Genomic DNA, 23,063 nt, shown 5'->3' on the forward strand with positions numbered 1-23,063 from the left:
TCCAGCAGCTAAAGCTGTGAGAGAGGAGATGAAGAAAGGAAAGGGTGGTTTGTTTTCTTTCTTTTTTCTTCTGGTTAGTCACTGTTGACCTAAGACAAGGAGGACCACACTGGTTATTGCAAAGTTTGAGAGCTCCTAGTGTCCCCTCCAGTAGATGACTGCAAAGAAAATACATAGAACATTAAAAGTGCTGTTTGCTCCAGTACATGATCCCATTTCCCTTCCTGAGACAGAAGGTTTAGCTACGTCATCAAATTTGAGAGCCCTTCATAGACCTTTCTCCCATGATGTTTTCTAATCACTTGTTGAGCCCATTCATACTTTTTGCACCCTGAACATTCTGTGACAGCAAGCTGCACAAGGGAATTGTGTGCTGAGTGAAGATGTACTTCCTTTGGGCTGTTTTAAGCCTTTCCTTCTTTCACAGAATCTCAGACTGGTTGAGGTCAGAAGAGGCTCTGCAGGTCATCTGCTCTAACCACCCTGCTCAGGCAGGACCACCTAGAGCCTGTTTCCCAGGACCATGTCCAGGTGGCTTTGGAATGACTCCAAGGATGGAAAGTCCACAACCTCCCTGAGAAATATGTGCCAGTGCTTGGTGACTGTCATGGAAGAAAACTGTTTCCTGATGTTCAGAGGGAACCTCCTGTGTTTCTGTTTGTGCCCATTGTCCCTGGTCCTGGCACAGGGCACCACTGAAAGAGTCTGATTACAACCTCCTTACAACATTCCTATACATATTTATACACATTGATGAAACCCAGCTCTCTCAGCCTTTGCTCACAGGACAAGTGCCACAGTCCCTTCATCCCCCTTTTGGCTCTTTGCTGGACTACATCCACTATGCCCATGTCTGTCTTGCAATTATTTACTTCTATGCCATTCAGAATTCTTGTACTGCTACTGTACCTTCCTTCAAGCATCTCTTTTCCACCTAATTCAGCTGTAGTTTACTCAGAGCCTGCTTTCATGGAAGCTGCTCTCTCCCTCAGTCACTTTTGCCTCCTTTGCCAGGTACTTCTCCAAGGAATGTCAGAAATGTTCTTACTGCACAAGGTACAGGTGAGCCATGCACTGACTTACACAGAAGAAGACCACAGAGACGTTTTCAAAGGTTGGGCAGGGCAAAGCAGATCACAAATCTTTAAGACAAGGAGAGTAAAAAGAGCTAGGAAGGGATTTCCCATTCATTGTTAATTCCATCATTGGAAGCTTTGGAATCACTAAAATTTTTGCAAACATGTAGAAAAGGAGAGTATGAGAAACATTCAGCCCAGATTCAGCAAGAACAGAGCTGTCAGTCTCATCTAACCTGCTGCAATGAGGTGATAAACCTGGCAGATGAATGAGAAGGTGCAGATGCTGTATGCAGTGGTGTATAAGTATGACTTCAGGTACTGTGTCATATGGTGTCACTATACGCAGGATAGGAACGCCCGGGCTACAATAAAATATGAAAAGATGGATGCATGTCTGGTCAAAACTTTTCTTAAAGATTAGTTACTCATTGTATGATGTGATGCAAAAAACCTCTCATGAATCTGGTCCCAAACAGCACTTCCACAAATGACACAATATCCAAGGACAGCTTTTTACATTTGCAAGCTGGGACAAGCCAACAGAAAGCTGGACACAGGACTAGAGGTCAAAGACATGATGAGCAAGAAAAAAGGGATAGACTCCACTGATCCTCCATTGGATGCCCCCTTCAGCCCCTGCAGAGTGGGCAAGAAACTCTCAGTCTGACCCTTAGAAGGCCTTTTTTCTGTTTATGCCTGCCTTTGGCTTAAATTATGGAAATCTAATGAGACACGGAGGAAACCACTCCAGGGCAGCAGAGCACGGGGGTGAGTTGCCTGGGAAGGCTGCTAGGATGAGTTGGTCCTGCACACAGGGTGATGTGTGAGCAGGAGCCACTATCCCTGCCTCCAGGCAGAAGTGAGGTGTATCTGTCTTCCTGCAGTCCTGCTCAAACCTGCCTTTCTGTGATTTTTTTCCTGATGATGCTTTATTACAATACTGATGTTTTGTCTCAGCATGTTCTTATTGTAATACTCCTTTATCTGCTGCTCCTCTACTAATAACTCCTGCTGGTCAGGTGGCTGGTTTGACCAGGGCTTTGTATTTTTGACCTGGTATTCTTTGGTTACACAATCACTTCACAGCATAAAACCAAGGTGCTGCTGGGATGGCCTTGTCCTCTACCTCTCCAACCTGTGCTTGGTCTTATTGCCTGTCTTACCTGGCACTGCAAACCAGACAGCTGTGCCTGACTTAGGCCAGGGGACTGATCCAGCTGAAAACTTACCAGCTGGGAGGAAGGCAAGAGAAGAAATCATATTTCCATTACTTCTTCTGCTATCTCATATCCCTCGTCTGTCTAGTCTACCTTGGATGGAGTAATCATGTATTGTGCTATGTTTGGAAAGCAGAGTGGAATTGTAAGGTGATATAAGCACGGGTTTGGATAATCTTTTCCAGACTGAGGGATGTCTAAACACTTGGGCAAAGGAAAGTGGTGTCTGAGCAGTTCCTCCTAAAAGCACCACAACTTGTTATTTGGGAAAGGGGGCTTTTTCTTTGTCACGAAATACTAAGATCTAGAGGGTTTGCCAAGGTTGGGAGAAATGGGCACATGCCACTGAGGAAAGACTCTGTTCAAGGAATAAGAAAAGGAAAATCAAGAGGATAAAAGGAGCTGGTCTATGTTCTGTCACAGAAAATGCATTTTAAAGTTATTTGACACGTTTTAACCACAATCAGGTAATGAATGAGGCAGCCAAAGGAAGGCTCCTGGCTTTATTCCCACTCCCTGTTAAGACACTCCTCTGGGTGAATGCATGTCAGAGCAGTCTCTATCCTGACACCAAGTGGAGAGAACTCACACGGACTACTTTAAAATGTGACCCTCACTGCCAGTGAGGAAAACCACTCGATGTGCCACCTTTTCTAGAATCAGTGAGGCATACAGTTTTTAAGCATTTTTGTATTTCTAGGAATTTTTTTTCAAGAACCTGTCTCCTAGCAGCAGAAATATAAATTGCAGATAGTTATACTTGATAAAAATCACTCTCTGGACTCCTGCAGTTTTACCCTCCTATCCCAAGTTTCCACCAGTGCCATATGTGGTGAGTACCCAGTGGGTGCATGTGGATCATGTGGGGTCAAGGTGGCTTTCAGGAGGGGCAGGGTAGTCACAGAATCACAGGAAGATTGAGTTTAGCAGGGACATTTGGAGTTCATCTGGTCCAATCCCCTGCTCAAGTAGGGCCACCTACAGCCTACTTCCCAGGTCCATGTCTAGAGAGCTTTTGAGTACCTCCAAGTGTGGAGAATTTCTTGCCGTGAAAATGAAGAGGGGGGTGCCTTTTCCTTGTGAGGAAGGGCCAGTGCTTGCTCCTGCCAAGGTGATGCACATTGCAGCATGCCGTGGCAGTCCCACCATGCTGACAAAGAGCAAGGCAGGGTACCTAATCCTGAGACTGGCATATGTCCCAGCACATCTTATTGCTCAGCATGCATCTTTCCAGAATGCTCTTCTCAGGAGGGGTGGGAGCTGGTCAGTTCTGGGCTCCTCAGTACAGAGACGTGGAGCTCCTGGAGCAGATACAGCAGAGGGCTACAAAGAGGATTTAGGGACTGGAGCATCTCTCTTACAAGGATTGGCTGAGGACCTGCTCAGCCTCGTGAAGAGATGACTGAGGTGACCTGAGGTCTGTGAGTGTCTGAAGGGAGGGTGTCAAGAGGATGGAGCCAGCCCCTTCTCAGTGGAGCTGAGCAATAGGACAAGCTGCAGCAGACACCTGAATAGGAGGAAAAGTTTCTTTACTGTGTGGGTGACCAAGCACTGGAAGAGACTGCCCAGAGAGATTGGGGGTTCTCTCTCACTGGAGATATTTTGGAACTATCTGGATGCAACTCTGTGCAATTGATGGCACTTGAGCAGGGAGGTTGGACCAGATGACCCCACTGTGGTCCTGTCCCTTCCAGCCTTACCCATTTCATGATTCTGTGCTTTTCCCCTTTCCATGCATATCAGACCTCCAGTGCTGCATGGCCAGAAACCCTCCTTCAGAAGCTTCCCATCCTGCAGCTCAGGTCCTCACCACACCTTATCTAGAACACCTCTAACTCATCCTGAGAAACACACCTCTTTTGACCTTGGCCCTGGAATTAAGGGAGATCACTGCCAGATGAGGCTTCCCCATGGATTCAGCCTCTGAAGCCTTCAGCTTCCATTGCTCATTTGAGGTTGTTTTCTTTCCAAGTGTCTTACTCTTCTCTCTTGCTTTTATATCTACTTCTGCCTCACAGGTGAAGAAAAATCCCTCATCATATTGCAAGGTGCCAGAAAGTCACAGAAACTCCAGTACCAGCTGCTGGCTAAGCCTCAAACCCCCAGCCAGGAAACAACAGCATCCTATAGTGCTCTGCACCAGAGAGGTAACACCTTTTCTCGTGGGGGAAAAAAATCCTGCATCAATTTAACACAGAAAGCTATCAAACACATCTAGTGTCAAGCTATTCCATCCCTCTGATGGATACCATTCAAAAACAACACAGAAGGGAGGCACTGGTGCTGATAAATTTAAAAGCATTTAGCAGCTGCCTTGTTGCTTAAGTCATCTCCTAATTACTCAACATTTAAAAAAATAAATTTAAAAAAAGTAGGCAGAGGAAAATGTGTTGTGCATGGACTTACCCAGCTGATCCAGAGCAAAGAGGGCTGGGGCACCTTCGGAGAGCTCATTGTCTGAGGGAAGAAGAACAAATGCTAGGGAAGTCAGCTGGAGAGGTAGATGAGGACAGATGGGGTGACAAGGCTGTTTCAATCACACTGCAGATAAGCCCCTGCTCAGCTTGCTTCCAGTTCACCCTGACAGCTTTCATGTGCATGCTGAGGATTTTCTTTTAATTCAGCTGTTACTGCAAAACCTCAGAACCAGCTCAAGACTGAGGCTTGTCAGGATGAACCCTGAAGAGCAGAAGCTCCACTGCTCTATCTGTACCCTCCCTGGGGTCCCTGGTAGTGCTGCCCTTTTTGTCCCTACCACAGCTCTTCACTCTCTTTCTTCAATTTATCCAGTGCTCAGGGCATGGCCAGGAGCACCCTGCCTGCAGCAAAGCTTTCCTGTGTGCCACAGTCTCCTCCAAAATCAGCAGCTGGAGAAGATTTAACCAGCAGGAGCAAGAATTATTCAAAGGTTGACCAAACCTATGAGTTATCTGAAAGCAGCACTGCAGTAACTCAGTGCCTGTGACAGGTGAGACCACAGGCTCTGGAAATCCCTGAGCTGGTGGCATCTCTCACCAACAACTTGTAGGGGTTTATTTTGCATCCCATAAATGAGCCCACCCAATCTTGTCTGCTCCCAGCTGCAGAGCACAACACACACAGATCACTTACCACCAGTAAAGTCCACAACCACACAGGAATATGTGACCAAGCATTGAATTCCATTTGTGCCTTATAGTTAATGGGGATTTTGCTATTTTCAAACGTTTCTTGCAATGTCAAAAATGCTGTTAAATTGAAAAACCCAAGGAAAATGAAAAAAAAACAAAAATTAAATTGCAGAGGGTGGGGGGTTTTGTGTTTGTTTGGTTTTGGTTTTTTTCCCCCTTTATGATTCATGACTTTTTTTTCAGTGAGTGGGCTTGACTTAAAAATCTTTTGATCTGGGGTCTGTGAATCCCTGTATTCCTAGGGGCTCCAGGAGGACATTTGGGCAGGTCCATGATACCCTACAGCAATCCCCTGTGCCCTTTCTAAGCAATCTTGCCTTCTGTTATAAAATGCTCTTAGGCCCAATGGTTAGAAAAGGTTGTGAGCCATGAGTTTAGGATAGCAATGGACTGCATACAAAACCAAAAGCCGATGTATAGCCACATTCAATTGTTCAGCTGGTTTGGATTTCTGTGAGCTCTTGATGGCAGTGATTCTGCCATCCTCTGCTTTACAGACACAAGCACAGTGCAATCCTGAAGTCTACAGGCATTTAACCAATGCACTAATACAGACCATGCACAGAACAAGGACTTTTAAGAAACAATAGAAGCAGAGATTGTTCTAATGGGGAAAAAGAGTGGACTGCAGCAAGCATTCCTGTGCTGTTCCCCTGGAGCCAGCCTGGGCTGGGTACCTGGAGAAGGCACAGATGTTCTACCATAAGGATGTTGCCCAGTGGTGCTTTGCTGGGGATGTTGAGCCCAGGGCTCAAAAGCATAAATCTACTTATGGGTTCAAAAGCATAAAGCTACTTATGTAATTCAGCTCTCACAGAAAAGGAGGCGATGCCACATCTTGGTTTGTCCCTCTCCCTTCCCCCAGCATCTGGGCTATCAGCGGGAAGCCAAGGGAAACAGATGGAGATAAGCGAGCGCTTTACCAAAGCAAAGTGTTTCCGTTCCCAAGGTGCTGCCATCTGGAAGGCTGTGGGTTTGTTTTGGTTTTAGTCTGGGGCACAGCACATCCCAGACAAAGAAGGAACTTTGCCCGGGGAGGGACAGCTTCTGCTGGCCCAGGGGACAGGGACCTCTGGTAAAAAAGATGACCTGGAGCTAAGCAAGGAGCACTTGTGGCTGCTCCTGCCAAATGTTCAAATGGGGATTAAAAAGCAAGTAAGGGCAGTTGACTGGAAATTAGGTAGACATGAATTGACAGAGGAAATAGGACTGCTGGCTACTCCTCACTGCATCTGCACCAAGCGCTTTCCTGAAACAGGGAATTTCTAGTTAGCAATGAACCCTAGCCTTAAGATGGGACGTCTTGTGTCTGGCTAAGGTGGGCCAAAGCCTTGAGCAGCCCTTGCACAGGGAGCTCCAGTTAGGGCAGCCCCCTTGTCATTGCCAGGACAGCATGTATCCCTGCAGCCAACCTAAATTGTCCCACACAAATATGACTGCAGAGAATATTTTGTCAGTTCTCCTGTCACTCCTTCCCAACCATGGTCATCTGCAGAGTCCTACTCATGGAAAGTTGGGGTAGTTATATCTAGCACAAGTGGAACATTAACTGGCCAAAAGATGGGTGTTGGGCCTTTTTTCTTTTTCATATATATATATATATATATATATATATGGGGGGTTTTTTTAAGTCCACTCCAAAGCAGGAAAACAAGCTGCAGACCAAGTGGCTGTGTCAGTGTGACAGTTTGGATCTGACCTCTCCCACCTTCACACCGAGTACTGCCTGTGTCTGGACATAGCACAGCAAAACCCTTGGGACCACTGCAAGCACAGTGAATGGCAGCAGAACATTAGGAAGGCTCTCAGCACTTTCACTGGGTGGATTAAGAGGCAGCAATCATATCCTACCTCCTTTCACATTGGAAAAGGGGTGGATCCCACCATGAGACAACCAGTTTGTTTCATCCAGCTTCCAGTTTTCACCAGGGTCCATCTCTCATCCGCAGCATCAAAGATCTGCTTGCAATGCCTCCTGCTGCTCTCTCTGGGGAATAATCAAAAGACAGTCTGAGCATCTGTCATGCTGCTAGACCATAGCCAGCTGCTGAGAAGCTCACCTCAGCAGAGGAAAATCTTGTCAATATTTCAGGAAAAAAAAGAAAATAATTTTTAAAAATTGAGGAAAAAGCCACATAGCTCACAGGGAGCTCTTGGACCAAGGAGCTGCTGACTCTACTCAACTTATCACATCAACAAACCTCCCACTGCATCAAAAGGCCACCAGGACTTGGGCCTCTTAAATTTCTGTTATCAGTCTGACCTACACTTAGAAATTCTTAATCCACTATGATACTTGCAGGGATGGTGTTTTACCTCTGAGTGGGTTGAAGTTTCACAAAGGCATCCATCAGGAGTGTGTGTCTTGGCTTTACATGCCCAGCCATCTGGTCCTGGCAAGTGAGGGGAGTGGGCAGAGAGGCTTGCTGGCCCTTGTTCCCACATCCCAGCTCCTCCATGGACAGGAGTTGCAGACTGGAAGTTTCAGTCAGATATACATTCCAAGGCAATGCTACCCCTGGCCACTTGGCTCTCACGGCTGCCCCAGCCCCAGAGCAGTGGCTGTGAGCCACTGGGAAAAATGGGGATTATTGAGCAGTTAACATGGGAGCTCTTCACCCTAAAAAGTTCTTTTCTGGTGTCACCACTAAATTATTCTCCTGACTATCAGGAATTCAGTGCAACTCACAGGTTTGTTCCACCTGGGAATCAGCATGGAGACATTTTCCTTCCCTTGACTCCTTGGACCTGTGCATCTGGGCAATGCCAGATATGAGCAAGACTCTGAGAACAACTGAGAACAACTCATGGACAGCAGCCCTGCGGAGGACTTGAGGTTTTCATGGATGAAGAGCTGTCCAGCCAATGGTGTGTGCTCACAGCCCAGAAAGCCAACCTCATCCTGGGCTGCATCCAGAGCAGCGTGAGCAGCAGGGCCAGGGAGGGGATTCTGCCCCTCTGCTCTGCTCTGCTCTGCTCTGCTCTGCTCTGCTCTGCTGAGACCCCACCTGCAGGGCTGCATCAGCTCTGGGGTCCCAGCACAAGGACACAGAACTGTTGGAGTGAGTCAAAAGGAGGGTCCTGAAGGTGCTCAGAGGACTGGAGCATCTCTCCAGTGAAGACAGGCTGAGAAAGCTGGGGCTGCTCAGCCTGAAGAAGAGAAGGCTCTAAGGAGACCATATAACACATTCCAGTACATAATGGTGGCTTATAAAAAGATTTAGATCAGATGTTAGGAAGAAATTCTTTACTGTGAGGGTGGCGAGGCACTGGAACAGGTTGCCCAGCTGGAAGTCCTCAAGACCAGACTGGATGGGGCATTGAGCAACCTGGTCTAGTGCGTACTGCCCACAGCAGAGCTGTTGGAACTAGATGATCTTTAAGGTCCCCTCAAAACCAAGCAATTCTATGGTTCTATGATCCCTGGTGGGGTAGCACATACAGGCATTTAATGCATCCCTAGGCCTTCAGGAATACATGGATTTGGAAGGGAATCATCATCCTTGCGGTATCAGCTACCTCTAATTTATAGAGGAAGCATAAAACAGTGTTGTGATACAACCACAAGCTTTTCCCTCTGTTGGAAGACGCTGAAAAGGAGGTGACAAAGATTTTCCCTAGCACTGTCTGAAGCAAACCCAGACCCCAAATGGCAGCAACAGAGCTGATTTCATAGTGAGATGAGTCCCATGAAACCCACCACACCAGCAGCTGGTCATCACTACTCAGCCTCTGATTTTCTTTGCCATTATTTGTAGGAATTTTTTGTAATTTAATGCTGTCACAACCCCAGTTCAGGACACTCCTGGGAGGAATAGGCAGATAGCAATGGACACCATTACACCAGCACCATCTCCTTAGGAAATGAGGCCAAGAAAGAGATGGATGGGGCCATGCCACCACAGGGAAGAAAAGCATGGCTGAGGCCATCCCACTGTGTTTGTCAAGCACTGGTACTCCTCAGCTGTCATCTACTGACAGGGCTGCAGGAAGGGGCAGCAGCCCAACGCTGAGGTACTTGGCTCCCACTGGCTCCCAGCATGGCACAGCCCAAGCCCCTGCCTCAGCCCACTGCCAGGTCTCACCAGCATGAACCTGGAGTGTGCTGGTGCTTCCTCAACTGGCCAGACCTGCAAGAAATCATTTCACATATTTTCTTGCTCAACACCTTAATTGAGTAGAATTAAGTACTTGTCTGTAGATGTTTGGTGAGCAATGAGCAGGACAGGTCACTGCACGCACGGAGAGAGCTGGGCTGGAGTTTTTTGATGTAGTAAATTCACCTGAATTGCAATTAAGAGGTGCTGAGACTTCAGGCAAATTTGGGTGAACTAAGTAATTAGTTTAAGCTGAAAGAGAAGAAAAAGAGTCCTGAGAAGAGCAGCAAGGCTCCATCTTTTAAAACTGATTTTTTTTTCTTGTTCTTTCAAGTGCTAGTTTTGGCTTGAAAGTGACCTAGTTTGCTTTTTCTTTTCCTTTTTCTAATTTTTTTTTAGTCATGAAAAGCAGTAAATAATCTCAAACCAGAATGTCTCATGCTACGCTTATGAAAAGAAATCAAAGAAGAAAAGAAACATTCTCCTTTAGGGAGTGATCCAAACCAAAAAGTATTTTCAATTTTTACCTTCAGCCACTGAAATGAAAAACTTATTATTTGTACAGCTACACTACTGAAAGGCATCTCTTCAATGTGTACTGCTGGCAATTTCTTCTTTCTACCTGCCAAGGGAGGGGTTTGTCTTCAAGTTCAATAAAAGTATAAGAGAGAAAGAACAAAAGGGCAATTTATCAACGTAGCATAGAAGATAAAATGGCTTTTCCATATTTACTTGTTTCTCTGAAAGAAGGAACCTCAGCTCTTTGCTGGCTGCCCCACTCTGCTCCAAATCATATAGACATGAAATCTTACAGACACGGTCCTTAGCCCTCTTCACAAAGAAGATTAATTGCAGATGTAAGACCTTCTGATTTCACTGACCTAATGTAAGGCCTAACCAACATTAGAGAAAGCAAAGGTCAAAATTTATTTGGGTCAACAACACCAGCAGTGACAAACTCCCAGAAGGTCATAAACCTGAGTCTTTGCTGTAGCTTTGGGGCATCCACCTCTTCCCTTCACAGCAGAACCTGATATCAGTGGAGGCTGCTGGTGTCAGGTGTTCAGTGCCAGCATCAGAGATCAGAGGTGGGTTTGTGGTCCCTGTCTCACCACAGAGCACGTGTTGTGCCCTCTGTCTGCTGTGGCGGCCCAACAGGATGGGATGGCAGGGAAAGGGATGGGTGGAAACACAGGACAAGGCCCACTAGCTGCATTTATATTCATGCAATAGATCTCTTGCTAAAATGCAGAGCTGGAGAATGAGACATCGCTACTCAGACTGGTGTCTCACTAGGGCTGGAATGACAGCTCCTGTTGCTTGAAGGGCTCAGCCTTGCTGCAGTCAAAAACCAACACCCATTAACTCCATCTTTCAAGAAGACAAATCAAATGTGAGATTTCCCAAAGGGCCTGCACTCAGGTTCTGTGTGCAGTCTTCACCTAGGGCAAGGGGTGCTCCTTTTGCACACCTATAGCTTCCACCATTCCTCTGAGGAAAAACAAGGTGAGAAAAGACCCACATTCCTCCTATGTGCTGAGACAATATTAAAAAAAATAATAGGGGCTAAATACATTAAGACATCTTTCACTCTGCAGCTTTTACTCTACCTCAAAAACAGCAATGCAGATCACAAGCACTGTCCATTTTCAATCTAACCTGCAAATTTCTTCCAAACCGCAGGAAAAAATAGCATAATGTTGGAATGACTATTTCACCAATGTTTTACAATCCCTCTCATCTGTCAGGAGTGGCTGCTGGAGCACAAGCCCCAGTTAAGCTCCTCTTCTGGAGCATTTCCAGTTCAAGACAATCTGCCACACAGCCTCTCAGAGCACTCAGCAACTGCATGGGGATATTTTTTTTTTAGTACCATAAACTGTAGAATTCACATGGCCAGAACAGCAGGAAAATAAAAGTTAATGACCTGAGATTAACTCAGACAGAAAAGAGATTAAAGCATCAAACCCTAAATGCTACAGCATGCAGGGGCTTGATCTGCTGGACAAGTATAGGCTGGAAGTGTTTACCCAAACACTGCCCTTAAAATTGGCTCCATCCACATGGCTCAGGTGCTGCTCAGTGGAGATGCAGATGCTGTGCAAAGGGTCTCACATTTCTCTGAACTATCATGGCTCCTTGCATATGGTTCAGCTTTAGAGCTCTAACTGCATCCACCTACTTGACTGGGAGTAAAATTCAGTGGATCTTCCAGAAGACACAGACTCAGCTACTTCTCCTCTTCTCCATGAGAAACAAACAAGAGCACAGTATCACGACATACTCAATTCAATCTGATCCAGCTAGATCACCACCAGGGCTGGAGACCACCTGAGGCTGGTGACCACCTGAGGCTGGTGATACTCACACACCACCTTGCTGGGAGCCCCCAGAACAGCACACTGGAGCTCTTTGCATTTAATGATTTCTTGATTGAGATTAACAACCTTTCCAACACCCTGTAGCACCTAAGAAGGATTCATGTGTGATCCCTTGTGGACAGCATCTGTCCTGGGGGAGCCAGGCAGTGTGGGATGCACACAACTGGTTCCTGGGATCAGAGCAGCCCCAAGCCTGTGGCCAGGCCAGGGCTGGTGACTGCAGAGCCTCCACCAGCTTCTAGCAGCCCAAGCTACAAGCTCACTTGTAAGAGTGAGCCTGGGCAGGGACTGTGGCCAGAGAAAGGCTGCACAGCAGCCTTTGAGGTGGTCACAAGTCATAGGAGTCTGGTAGATGGGGCAGCAGGGAACACACCAAGGACAGTGGAGTTCAGTATCATGTGGAGAGGGAGGCTGGGGCAAGGGAGAAATATCTGTTTCTGTTCACACTGCAAACCCTGCAGGGGTGGCTGGGCATTGCTAGTGTGTTCTACAGCAAGAGAGGGCACTGATCCTAACACATGCTTCCAGGCAACTTTTGGGGTTTGGGAACAATATTCACCACACCAAAGGGAGGATATGGGCATCCTCAGCAGAACTGAGGCTGAGACAAGAAGCAGGGACTGAAGAAAAGAGCTTGGTCCAGCTGGAGATGAGGAAGAGAGCTTGGCCAAGCTGTGGGAGAGGTCTCAGGCAGCAGCCTTACAGCAATCACACATGGGTTTAAATGCTGTGAGACAGATGCCTCTACCTAGGATGTTTCCCAGCAATAATACAGGGATAGCCTTCTTTTCATCAGGAATGTGTTGGGAACCTCCCTCCCCATGCTCACCAAAGGGGCCTTATGTTGCCTACACAATAACCCAGAGCCTTCCCAATCCCAATGAGTGCAGAGAAGTTAAGGTAGTCCTTGACCCACAGCTTTGCCCAGAGTAAAAAGTGAGTAATTTTGACAACTTTTGTGTCAAAAAAGCCATGTACTCAGAATGTGAGGGCAGTGCCAAGGGAAGTCTTGCAGCAGCTGCTCTTGGGCAGGTATCACTGCTCTACAAAGGCACTGCCCTCCTGCAGCTGTCCATCTGCCCAAAGGCAATATGAGCAGGAATGGGAATGTCTGTCTGAGCCCTACAGAGCTGAGCAGGGCAGGATCAGGACTTTGAGGGGCACATTACAAATTCATTTAACCTGGAGCAGCATGGGCACAGTGAGAGGCACAAGGTGATAAACTACTTCCCCTGCACCCCAGAGCTCAGCCTGACGGCTGCCTTTAATCACCCACAGCTGTTCTTTACTGCCTTGGATGTGCTCTCCTTTAATTAGCCCAAAAGGTGACTAATGAGCTATTTGTTAATGTCATCAATCAAAAAGCTCTTTTTGTAGCTGGTCTGAAAGAATTTTTTTTAAAAGCATCGAGTTTCAGCCAACTGGCACAGAGTATGATCACAAGCTAATTACATGATCTCATGGCAGTTATCTCAAACTAATACATCATTAATCTGATCTCACGACAGCTAAAGGAGAAGCCCAGAGCCAAGAGGCACTTGAATGCTCCATAGTTCTCAAGACAGGAGCCCTTTTTATAAAAGCTGCAGGTTTACACACAGCAGGCACATGTCAGGGCAAGCTGCAAGTTGTATTGCTCCCCTCACCCTGACAAACAAAAACATTCACAAGCCAGGAAACAGACAATCTCCTCCAAAGGGAACCTTCCCCAAAACGCAGCCACCATCCCCCTGACTCAGCTCAGGGCTGCAAGGATGACCAGAGAGGGAAGGGGCTCAGGGTCAGGAACCCAGCATTGCTCAGGAACTCTAAGGCATTTTTGATAAGCTTTTTGGAGGACAAAACCCTTTTGGAGGACATGTCCCAGTCTGGTCTCAAGGGACAGGTGGGTAGTTTCAGGTCATCTGCACTAATGGGGATGGGCACTAGAAGTGATTGTTATGGCTAAAATATCCCGGCAGCTAATTGCCTGTGAAGATAACTGGCACTAGAAGCTCTTTTCTATCCTCTACATCCCTTTGGATGTAAAAGTAGGAGACAAACCAATAAATAAATTCCTATTTACATGTCGTAACTTCATTTAACCGGCTCACCTCTAACTGGGGACCACTGTGTATACAGACAACCAGACAAAGTCTTGAAAAGTTTTGAAAAGAATATCCTTAGTTTCAGCCAAACTCTTACTCTCACTCTTGAGCAAGGGTACCCCCCAAAATGGTCCCAAAGGAGCTGCTCACAAACCTGTCCCAGCCATCTCACAGGTATGGCAGGACAGCAGGATACCCTTGGCAGTGCTCCAGGACCACTGCTCTGGTGACACAGTGCAGGAAGTGCTGAATCTGTACTTATCAGTACAGATTTGCGGTGAGTTTAAGATTTTTAGGTCCTCCAAATCATCATGTGGAATAAAAGTTCTCTATCTTACTTCTCTGGTTTTCTTCCAAAGTCAGAAAATTTAATAGCAACTCCTCGAAGCAAAGCTTGTGTCTCTTTTTGTGTCTGTTGCAGAGCTGTCTGTATTAAACTAGTAGCACCAAATGCCACCACACCTCAGCTCTGCCAGTTATCTTCACAGGCAATTAGCTGCTGGCATATTTTAGCCATAACAATCACTTATCTACTTAAGAGATGATAATTTCTCTGTGCTGTATCCCTGACCTCTCAGAAAGCACATGTCTTTTTCTTTTTTTTTCTTTTTTTTTTTTTTTTTTTTTTTTTTGCTTAAAGGGATGGCATATTTTAGCCATAACAATCACTTATCTACTTAAGAGATGATAATTTCTCTGTGCTGTATCCCTGACCTCTCAGAAAGCACACGTCTTTTTTTTTTTTTTTTGCAGTCATAGGAGAAAATGTTCCTGTTCCAGCCTCATTTCAGACAACAGCTTAAAAAAATGGCAATGTAGAAATGGCAAATCTTACCTGAAAAAACACCTGTGATTTCTCTGGCGACAAAAGCTTCTGTGCCTTGGTGCTGCAAGACCAAAGCTTTCCTGGGAAATGTTTGTCCTCTGTTGGGTAAGAGCTCCACAAAAACTATGTAGCCATTGCCTGGACTTGCTTTAGTTTGGGTAGGTAAGTCAGGGGAATTCAGCTGCTCTTGTCTGTTCAAAGAGCTTCAAAATGCTCTACACCACCTCTCGCATTCTGGTTCCCACAAGTATGCCAGGTATGTGTCTGTCTTCCTGAGTCACGTAATGATCTATGGGAAAGTAACCCGTGGAAACCCAGCAGAGGGGAAAAAACACCCAACTGGCTGTCTAAATCCCTCGACAGTCAGAAGTAGCCCTGCAAGGAGATCTTCTGAAACAGAGGCTTTGCTAATTCCCACATCCAGAATGCCAAAGCTAGCAGAGATGTTGGGCTATGTTCTTGCCACCTTCCTCAGCAGTCTGAGGAACCACATGCGGGAAGTGCCAAGGAAAAGGAGCAGCCTGGTCTCAAAAGCAACCACAGCACTGTAAAGACAATCTGAAGCTCACTGGGTTGCACAGGTTATGGGATGGCCTCTAGCCAGGAGGAAATGTAGGGTGAAATAGTCCCTGATGACTGCTGCTAATGAAGGCTGAGTCATCAGTGACACGGAATGAAAAAATGGTGTGATGCAGCAGTGTCTGGGCTAGTTACATCTTGATAAGGAAGGTAGATGTCTTCCTGGGTTTTCCCTTGAGTCAGAAGCACCTGGGGAAAGTGATACCTGGAAAGGGATATCTGCCATGATCAAGTGCCACCTCAGGCAGTCTCAGAAGAGGAATAAATAACATGAGAGAATGTTACCATGTAAGTTAACTTTCCAGAGAGGCCACTTGTACCAAGCAGATGGGAGGAGATAAGGGTGACAATGAAGAGCAAACAGTGAAGGGAAATACCCTACCTTCTTGCAAGGAAAAATATGGTCTTACCATGGTGAGAAGGGATCCAGCAGATGCTCACACTCTGCTATCTTTTTCTAGAGTAACCAGTTTTCCCATGTGATTTCCAGCAAGGACATCCCAGAAGTGAAGCTCCAACTCCTACATGACATCCAAAAGCTCACTTGGGCACAGGCAGCCCACACAACTGTGGCAGATGTGAATAGATCTTGGTTTCTGCTCCATCTCTTGAAAGATCATCACCATCCATCATGTCTCTTGGCAGTTTATGGTACTCAGGAGATTATATAAAATTTTGAGCTTGGTTGTTAAGTGCTTCCAGCTACTAGATTAGACAGAAAACCTCACACCTAGGAGGCAAAGAGCCCCCTTTCCCAGGGCCAGGAGGGCTTCAAGCACCCTGTGTACTGGATGACAGAAATGTGCTGTGCAGCATTTGAGCCAACTCTTGAGCCTTGGCTTTATCACCCCATTCCATTGACCAGCACTGCCTAAGACATCTGTCAGTATCTGGCTGTGCTGGGCACCTTCATGCAGTGTGAGCAGGTTGGGATGCTGCCAGGCATGAGGTGGGTTGTTGCCTGTGTATTCAGGAAGCCAGCAGGTCCAGGAGCAGCAGATATTAGCCTGATGCCTTGTAAAGGCTGCCCTAGAACAGAGGCTAGATGGAGCTAAAGAATAAAGTAGGTATTTATCAAGAGGCCTCAATGGATTCACCTTGGGCAGCACAACCCAAAATGGTCACAAAATGGACAATGGGTCATGGCGTCTCACTTATAAAAGCTCTGGACCATTAGCATATTGGAGCTAATTGTCCAATTATAGCTTTAGCCCATGAAGTCCCACCCTTCTTGTTTTTCTCTCTTCAGTCCAGTGTTGTTATGCTCTTGGGCCTAAAATCTGCATCAGCTGTCCTTGGTCCCCAGCTAGGAAGGAATTGTTTTGTCTACCTATCCTGTGAAGACAGCTCACTATCCCCTAATATGAAGCCTAGACTTACACACAAAAGCAGTACAGAATCTGAAAAATGTAAGAGCTAAAACATGAAAAAAAAGGGGAAAAGACCCTCAGATACCTTGCACTCCCATTCTTTATCCAATGGCATAGCTCTGGCCACAAAAGAAAGAGCATTCAGGGTCTTACCAAGAGACATTTTGGTGACTTGCCAGCATGGCACCAACTGGTGCTGGCTGTCTTGGCAGCCAGTGTCTGGAGCAGTGAAAGATTCTGGCTGTGCCACCACCTATGCACAGGGGAGGAGCTGGGAGCCCTGGCTGTGCTGGTATGTCCCAAGGCCCTCCTCACACCCAGGCTCGCTCACCACAGCTGTAGAGCAGCAGGAGCAGAGCCAGCAGTGTCAAAGCTCTCCCACCAAGACCCTGTTGTGCTGAAGCACCAGAATCCATCCTGGATGATGGGATGCCACCAGACTTCAACTCTGTGGTGGGAGAAACTTGGAGAAATCACTGGTTGGATAGAAGTCAACTAATGGTCATTTCTGTGATGGAGACTTTGGGTTAAACTTCTTTAAAAAAAAAAAAAAATACTACATAGTAGGCTTGTAATTACAGGGATACCAAGTCCTGATGGCTTTTCCAGGCCTGTTGACTCGGGGCATGCTCTTACCTTCCTCCCGGCATGTCCGTGCAGGGCTGTGGTCGCTGCACCGTGGCACAGGCTCACCCACTCCTGCACAAACACCCTGGGGAGCCAAAACCGCCTTCAGGAGGGTGAGAAGCCAGTGCTGCATAATTCACAGCGCTCTGCCGCTCTTTCGCTGTGAGTCATGAGCTTCCCAGGAGATTTACAGCCAGAGGCACGGATCTACCTTGAGTCAAATGGAGGGGATGGTTTCAGCCCAAGCCAAGCTCCCAGGTGAGTCTGGGCGAGGCAGAGATGAGCAGTCATTGCACTGCAGTGCATCTGCTGCAGAAAAGTTTACCCACAAAGTGGGTAAACCCACTCTTTCCTCTCCCATCCCTTGCTCCTTATCCTGGTCACCAGTTCTTCTGAGCTGGTGGGAGAAGTCTTCACAATGGGGCCTATCTTCTGCTACACATCTGCATGGATGTAAACACTGCATTCCCCCAAAAGAATGGAGCAAATAGAGACAGGTGATCATACCAGTCAACAGGATGAGAGGGGTCGTCCCACTGTTGTCAGAAAATTGTCTGAAAACAGACATTCTTTCCTAGGAAAGCTTTTCTGTGCCTTTCTGTGCTTCACCTTTCAGGCATGAGTGAGGCTGAGGGGCAGATTGTCCATATTGTGAGCACTGTGGGGCCCTGCACAGCTGCCTCTAGAGAAGCAGTGGAGTTTTCTGGCTGAGGGCCAGTTTGTCCCAGTCCCCACGCCTAGACCATGTAACACCGTCTTATTCACAGACATGCTGGGTTGCCTTTTCCAGGGAGAGGAGGAAAGGGTGACTGATGGAAGGAGATAAGTCCCAGGCCAGGTGCAGGCAGTGGGAAGTCTCAGGCAAAAATGGGCAGCAGTGTCTGGGTTATTCAGTGATGGGAGTCAGAGAGGAAGAGTTCTGTCTCATTGAGACCCTGACAGACAGCACAGCCACCATAATTTTCTCCCTGGTGAAGGATGGGTCAGGCCAAGAAAACTTCTTTGCTCAAATATCCACATACATCCTTCAATGCAATTGAGGCTCAGGCAGGATCTCTACTGGCAGGAAGGAAACACTTTTTGCTGTCATATTTTCCAGAGGACTAACTTAGACATAAAATATTTACAGCTCCCTCTTCAGAGAAATCTGCTTCTGGGACAATCTTTCTGTGCTGAACAAAATTGGAACTCTGAAAAAAAATACAGAGGGAATCCAACCAGCCTCTCACTGAATTGCTTTCCTCAGGATCAGACAGGAGCAGGAAAGAGGTTGGTACAGTGGTGGTGATGTCGGTGACTATGGGAGGAATTGATGGCAAAACCAGACCTCAGTGACCTGTGTGAAGGATGCCTTCTCCATCCTTCCCTATCTGACTTATTATAGGGGTCATGGCATCCTTATGTCATCCTTATGGCATCCTAATCCTTCCTCATTCAGTTCAGGGCTGACCCAGCACCTTTGCTTCCTGTGCCTCACCAATGCCCAGATCTGATCTCCCCCAGCTCTGTATTTTTCTATCCAAGGGCAAGCCCACTCTCACTCCCATGGGAATGCGCAAGTCCTGCAACAGTACTGGGGAGAAGAGAAACAAATCTCTTTTGTCTCCTTACAGCCAGCAGTCTGGTGCCAGTTTATGAGGGTGTGACGATCTCTGCCTCTGGGCTCAGCCTCTAATGTCTTCCATTAGGATCACAGAAGTCAGCCAACAGTTGCTTTCTGCTGATTTTCTCCTGGCTGTCTGCTCTTCCCCGTGAACAGTGTGGTCTGATGCTGTGGTCACTTCATGCTTCACTTTCCCTGCAGGTCCCTTCTCTAGTTGCAGGAGGATCTGGATGCATCCAGGGCAGAGCCCACCTGACACAGTGTTCCATCTACCCAGTGGCATGGGGGAGCCAGGGCTGCTCCCAGGGCATGAGGATGCTGCAATTATAACCCCCACCACTAATTGCACTGGGCAAGATTTTGGCCACCAGTCTTATCTAAGGCATAGTGGTGGGTGAGTCCCTGTTACCAGGTCCCTGCCTCATTCTCTTTGGTTCTCATGACAAACTAGAGAGGACCTGATGCTCTACATCAGAACAAACCCAAAAGCTGAAACTTCTAAATATCTCAGTAAAGAGAAACGCAATTTTCCAGCCAGGTCTACTTGCTACTTAAGAAAAAAAAGCCTGATTCCACCTGAAAAACGTCAGCATTGCAGCTGACATTTGTTCCAGCTGAAATGTGGAGCACGTCATCTCCTCTCCTTTCAGGTTACCACCTCAGTATTTGTTAGACTTTTGTTTTGTATCAATAAGAGGGTTTCAATTTGTGCATATTATTTAAACTCTCAGCAAGGAACCAAAGTAGCAATTATCCACCCCCTGGTTTGCTGATTCACGAGAGACTGACGAACGCTGATGCCACACAGCCAGCATGAGCTATCGGTGAGGAACAGCCGTAAAAAAAGTGTCTGCTCAGGTCAATTATGGAAGAACAGTGTCTGACAGGACGTGTCCAGCTGCATCCTGCAGACTGAGACACCTGGTGATTCAATCATCCCTTGAGGTGGTATTACTTTCATATGCACATTACTGAAAAATTCATCAGCAATCCAACATTGGTGGTAGCATTTCTCAAATGGAAACGGCTCCAGGTGTGGGGCAAAGAGAAACATAATCCAGTCAATAATATTTTCCCTGACTTCAAGAAATGATGGAGCAGACCCCCCATTTGCAGCAAAGTAAATGGATGGTGATAGCTCTTTTTTTTTACTATATGGAGCCAAATAACTGCCCTACACTTCTTAATAGCCAAAAAGATACCTCCAGTAATACTGACATGTTTGTGATGGTGCAAATGAACTGAAAACCTTCCTGTGGCTTTACCACCCACTTCATTGTAACAGTCAGTCCTACCCACGTTGCCCATTATGATTCTCTAAGCAGAAGTATTGTGGCTATGAGCTCTTTTAGGGGTTGCTTAAGAGTTTTTTGCTGCCATGAATAAACAAAGAATAAGCTTTCAATTCGATTAAATACATTAATTTTTGCCTGACACCCTCTGCCCCAAAGAAAGCAATTGCTCTCAGGCATTTTTCTGTTCTTATGGTAGAAGCATTCTTTGTAGGCCTAAGCAAATTGGAGGCACCACCTTCTAGGATTATGGAGCAATTCCATGTCTCTTCCCAAAAAAATGGTGCGACAGAGGCTGCACTTTCCCTTTATTTCCTTCCAGTAAGCCACTACATTTAGGCTTCCTCCAAAAAAATTATGGCGGTCTTTACTTGCCTCAATATCTCAGTCTTGTCTCTCCACAAAAACAGGCATGGTCCCTTGCAAACCGATCTTCTCCTCCCCTATGGGGACACTGCACCACACTGAACATAAGAATGGATTATCTGCAACACCAAGATTTAGGCTTTTCCTTCAAGATATTTTCATGATGGATGAAACATTGCATATGTTCCATGGATGGGGCCCAAAGGAGACCAAATCTACCTCTTTTCCCCCATGAGAAGCTGGAACAGCCCATTCTTGGCTGTCTGTGCCTTGTGCCATGCCAGTGGGTTTTCCACTGCTGTTTTATTTTCCCAGGCACTGGAGCTTGCCTACCAGTCTCTGCAGTTTTCCAAAGGGCTGTCGTTTGTGTCTGAAGTGGCCAGGATGCGCAGAGACCTCAGGGATGCTCCCTACCCATGGAAGTGCCTTGTCCCCTCAACACCTGGACTCATGAGGATCAGCAGCAGCTCCTGTAGCCCCAGTGCTCATCCCACTGCCTCCCAATTGCCAGAGGAATCAATATTTCCCTGGAAAATATCAACTAATCTTTTTTTTTTTTTTTCTCCTCCCTCATTTCAGGAATGTACCACTTCCAACAAAACTTCTGCCAGGAAAAGCTTCTTAGGTTGTAACTTTTAGCTCATGTGTGGAAAAACCACCTGGGAGGCAGCAGCAATCAGCAGTCAAGGCAGGACAATGGGGGGACCTCAGCTGGCCTGTTTTAATGCAGGTCTCTGACCTGAGCTTCCTACATCCTTAACCCTTTGGTTACAATCTTGGGCTGTAAGTCTTCTTTCAACAAAACTAATAAATCAAAAAACATATAGATGAGATTTGATCCTCCTGTGAAGCTGGGGAGGGGCAGGGGTAAGCTATATAAAGCTCAAAAAGTGTTTCTTCCCAGCCTTAGCTCAGACTGTTTTACTCCCAGGGTAAGTTCTCCACACGTTTCCCGTGATGCTGCCAGTCCCAAGCCAAGATTGCAGCTCTGCAGCTCAGCTCTGGGTGACAAGAAGGGCTCCAGGGGGTATTTAACAGCCTGCAGCCAGACTGAAATGCAGAGGTGATGGATGTTCTGTGCTAACTCGGCTCAGCCCTTCCATTCATCCGTGCCCTGCCCAGGCAGCAAAACATCACATATGGCTGAGACTGCTTTTCCCTACTACCACCGAGTGAGTCCATCCTCACAAACAACCATTCCCCACCAAAACATCTGCATGGCAAAACTCCTGTTCTTCACATCTCATCCTGCTCACCAGTTCTTCTGAACTGGTGGGGCAAAGGTCTTGTGCTAAACATCTACCCAGCTGCAAGCACTGCACTCCTCTGAGAAAGCAGACAAATGGAGAGGTTTGCTCCAGGCAATGGGATGAGAAATTCTGTGGCTGCCTAATTCTGTCTGAAAACAGACACTTTTTCCTAACAAAGTCTTTCTGGACTTCACTTTTCAGGGAGGAGCTGAGTGGGAGATAGTCCATATCCTGAGCACTAGTGGGGTGCTGCCTCTTGGGTTCAGGAAGGGAAGGAGTGAGGTGGATGGGAAGTTGGTGGGGGGCTGCCACCTATCCAGAATTTTTGTGAAACGAGCCCTTTGTTTCCCTTGTTTTCCTTTAGCCAGCACCCAAAGTCAGACAGGTATCTCCAGCACCATCCCACATTTTGTTTTGAACAGAACTTTATCTTCTTTACTTTGCCATTTTACTGACAAAACCAACAACAGAAAGTAACATTGATTTGGATACACACCCGAGTGTGTTTCCTTTCCTCTTCCAATTCCTCAGATCAGTAGCCAAACCAAACACAGTCATCCCCCTACCTGCTCTCTGGCCATCACTGCATCAATAAATAACAGTGCTCCATTTCCAGCTTACCTTGAGAGGTCTCTCCTTGCACTGCCAGCTATATCCAGCTCTCCTGTTGTGAGTGTTCCCAGCCCCAGAGTCTCCTTCCCCCCAGCTGTGTGGCTGAACCAGCTGCACAGAGAAGGCTTAGGGGTCTCTGTTACAAAACTGGGCATTGGGTGCCACTGCTTGGGACACGATTCAAATCTACGTGGTGGCGGAGTTATTCCTGGTTTACATCAGTGTGTGTGTGGGCACAGGACTTCGTGCAGGGAGCTAACATGAGCCTTTGACATCACTGGTTAAATTTAGGGAATTAGCACAGTCCTAAAATGCTCTGGAGGGAAGCTACAGCCAGGCTGACAAGAGAGAGACAACACCCTGCAACCACCTGCCACCCAAGCACAGGGCAGGGGATGGAGCCAGGAGTTTCTGTGCCAGCCCCGCTGCCATGCTGCATCATCCATTAAAAATAACCCCCCATCGAGGTGCACTCAGCTCTGCTGCAGCACAAAAGCAGACAGGTTC

General features: G+C 46.9%; 1 long non-coding RNA gene across 1 annotated transcript; it reads right to left on the reverse strand.

Moving 5' to 3' along the window:
* On the reverse strand, positions 1-22,723 carry LOC120506666. The gene is made up of 4 exons (XR_005628569.1): positions 22,566-22,723; positions 7,318-7,453; positions 4,703-4,753; positions 1-158 (listed from the first exon to the last, which is right to left on the reverse strand). It is a non-coding gene; the product is annotated as an uncharacterized LOC120506666 (long non-coding RNA).
* Between the last annotated feature and the right edge of the window lie 340 nt (positions 22,724-23,063).

This window comes from Passer montanus, unplaced genomic scaffold (assembly GCF_014805655.1).
Source record: "Passer montanus isolate IOZ18808 unplaced genomic scaffold, ASM1480565v1 scaffold4, whole genome shotgun sequence".
In the NCBI taxonomy this organism is placed as follows: domain Eukaryota; kingdom Metazoa; phylum Chordata; class Aves; order Passeriformes; family Passeridae; genus Passer; species Passer montanus.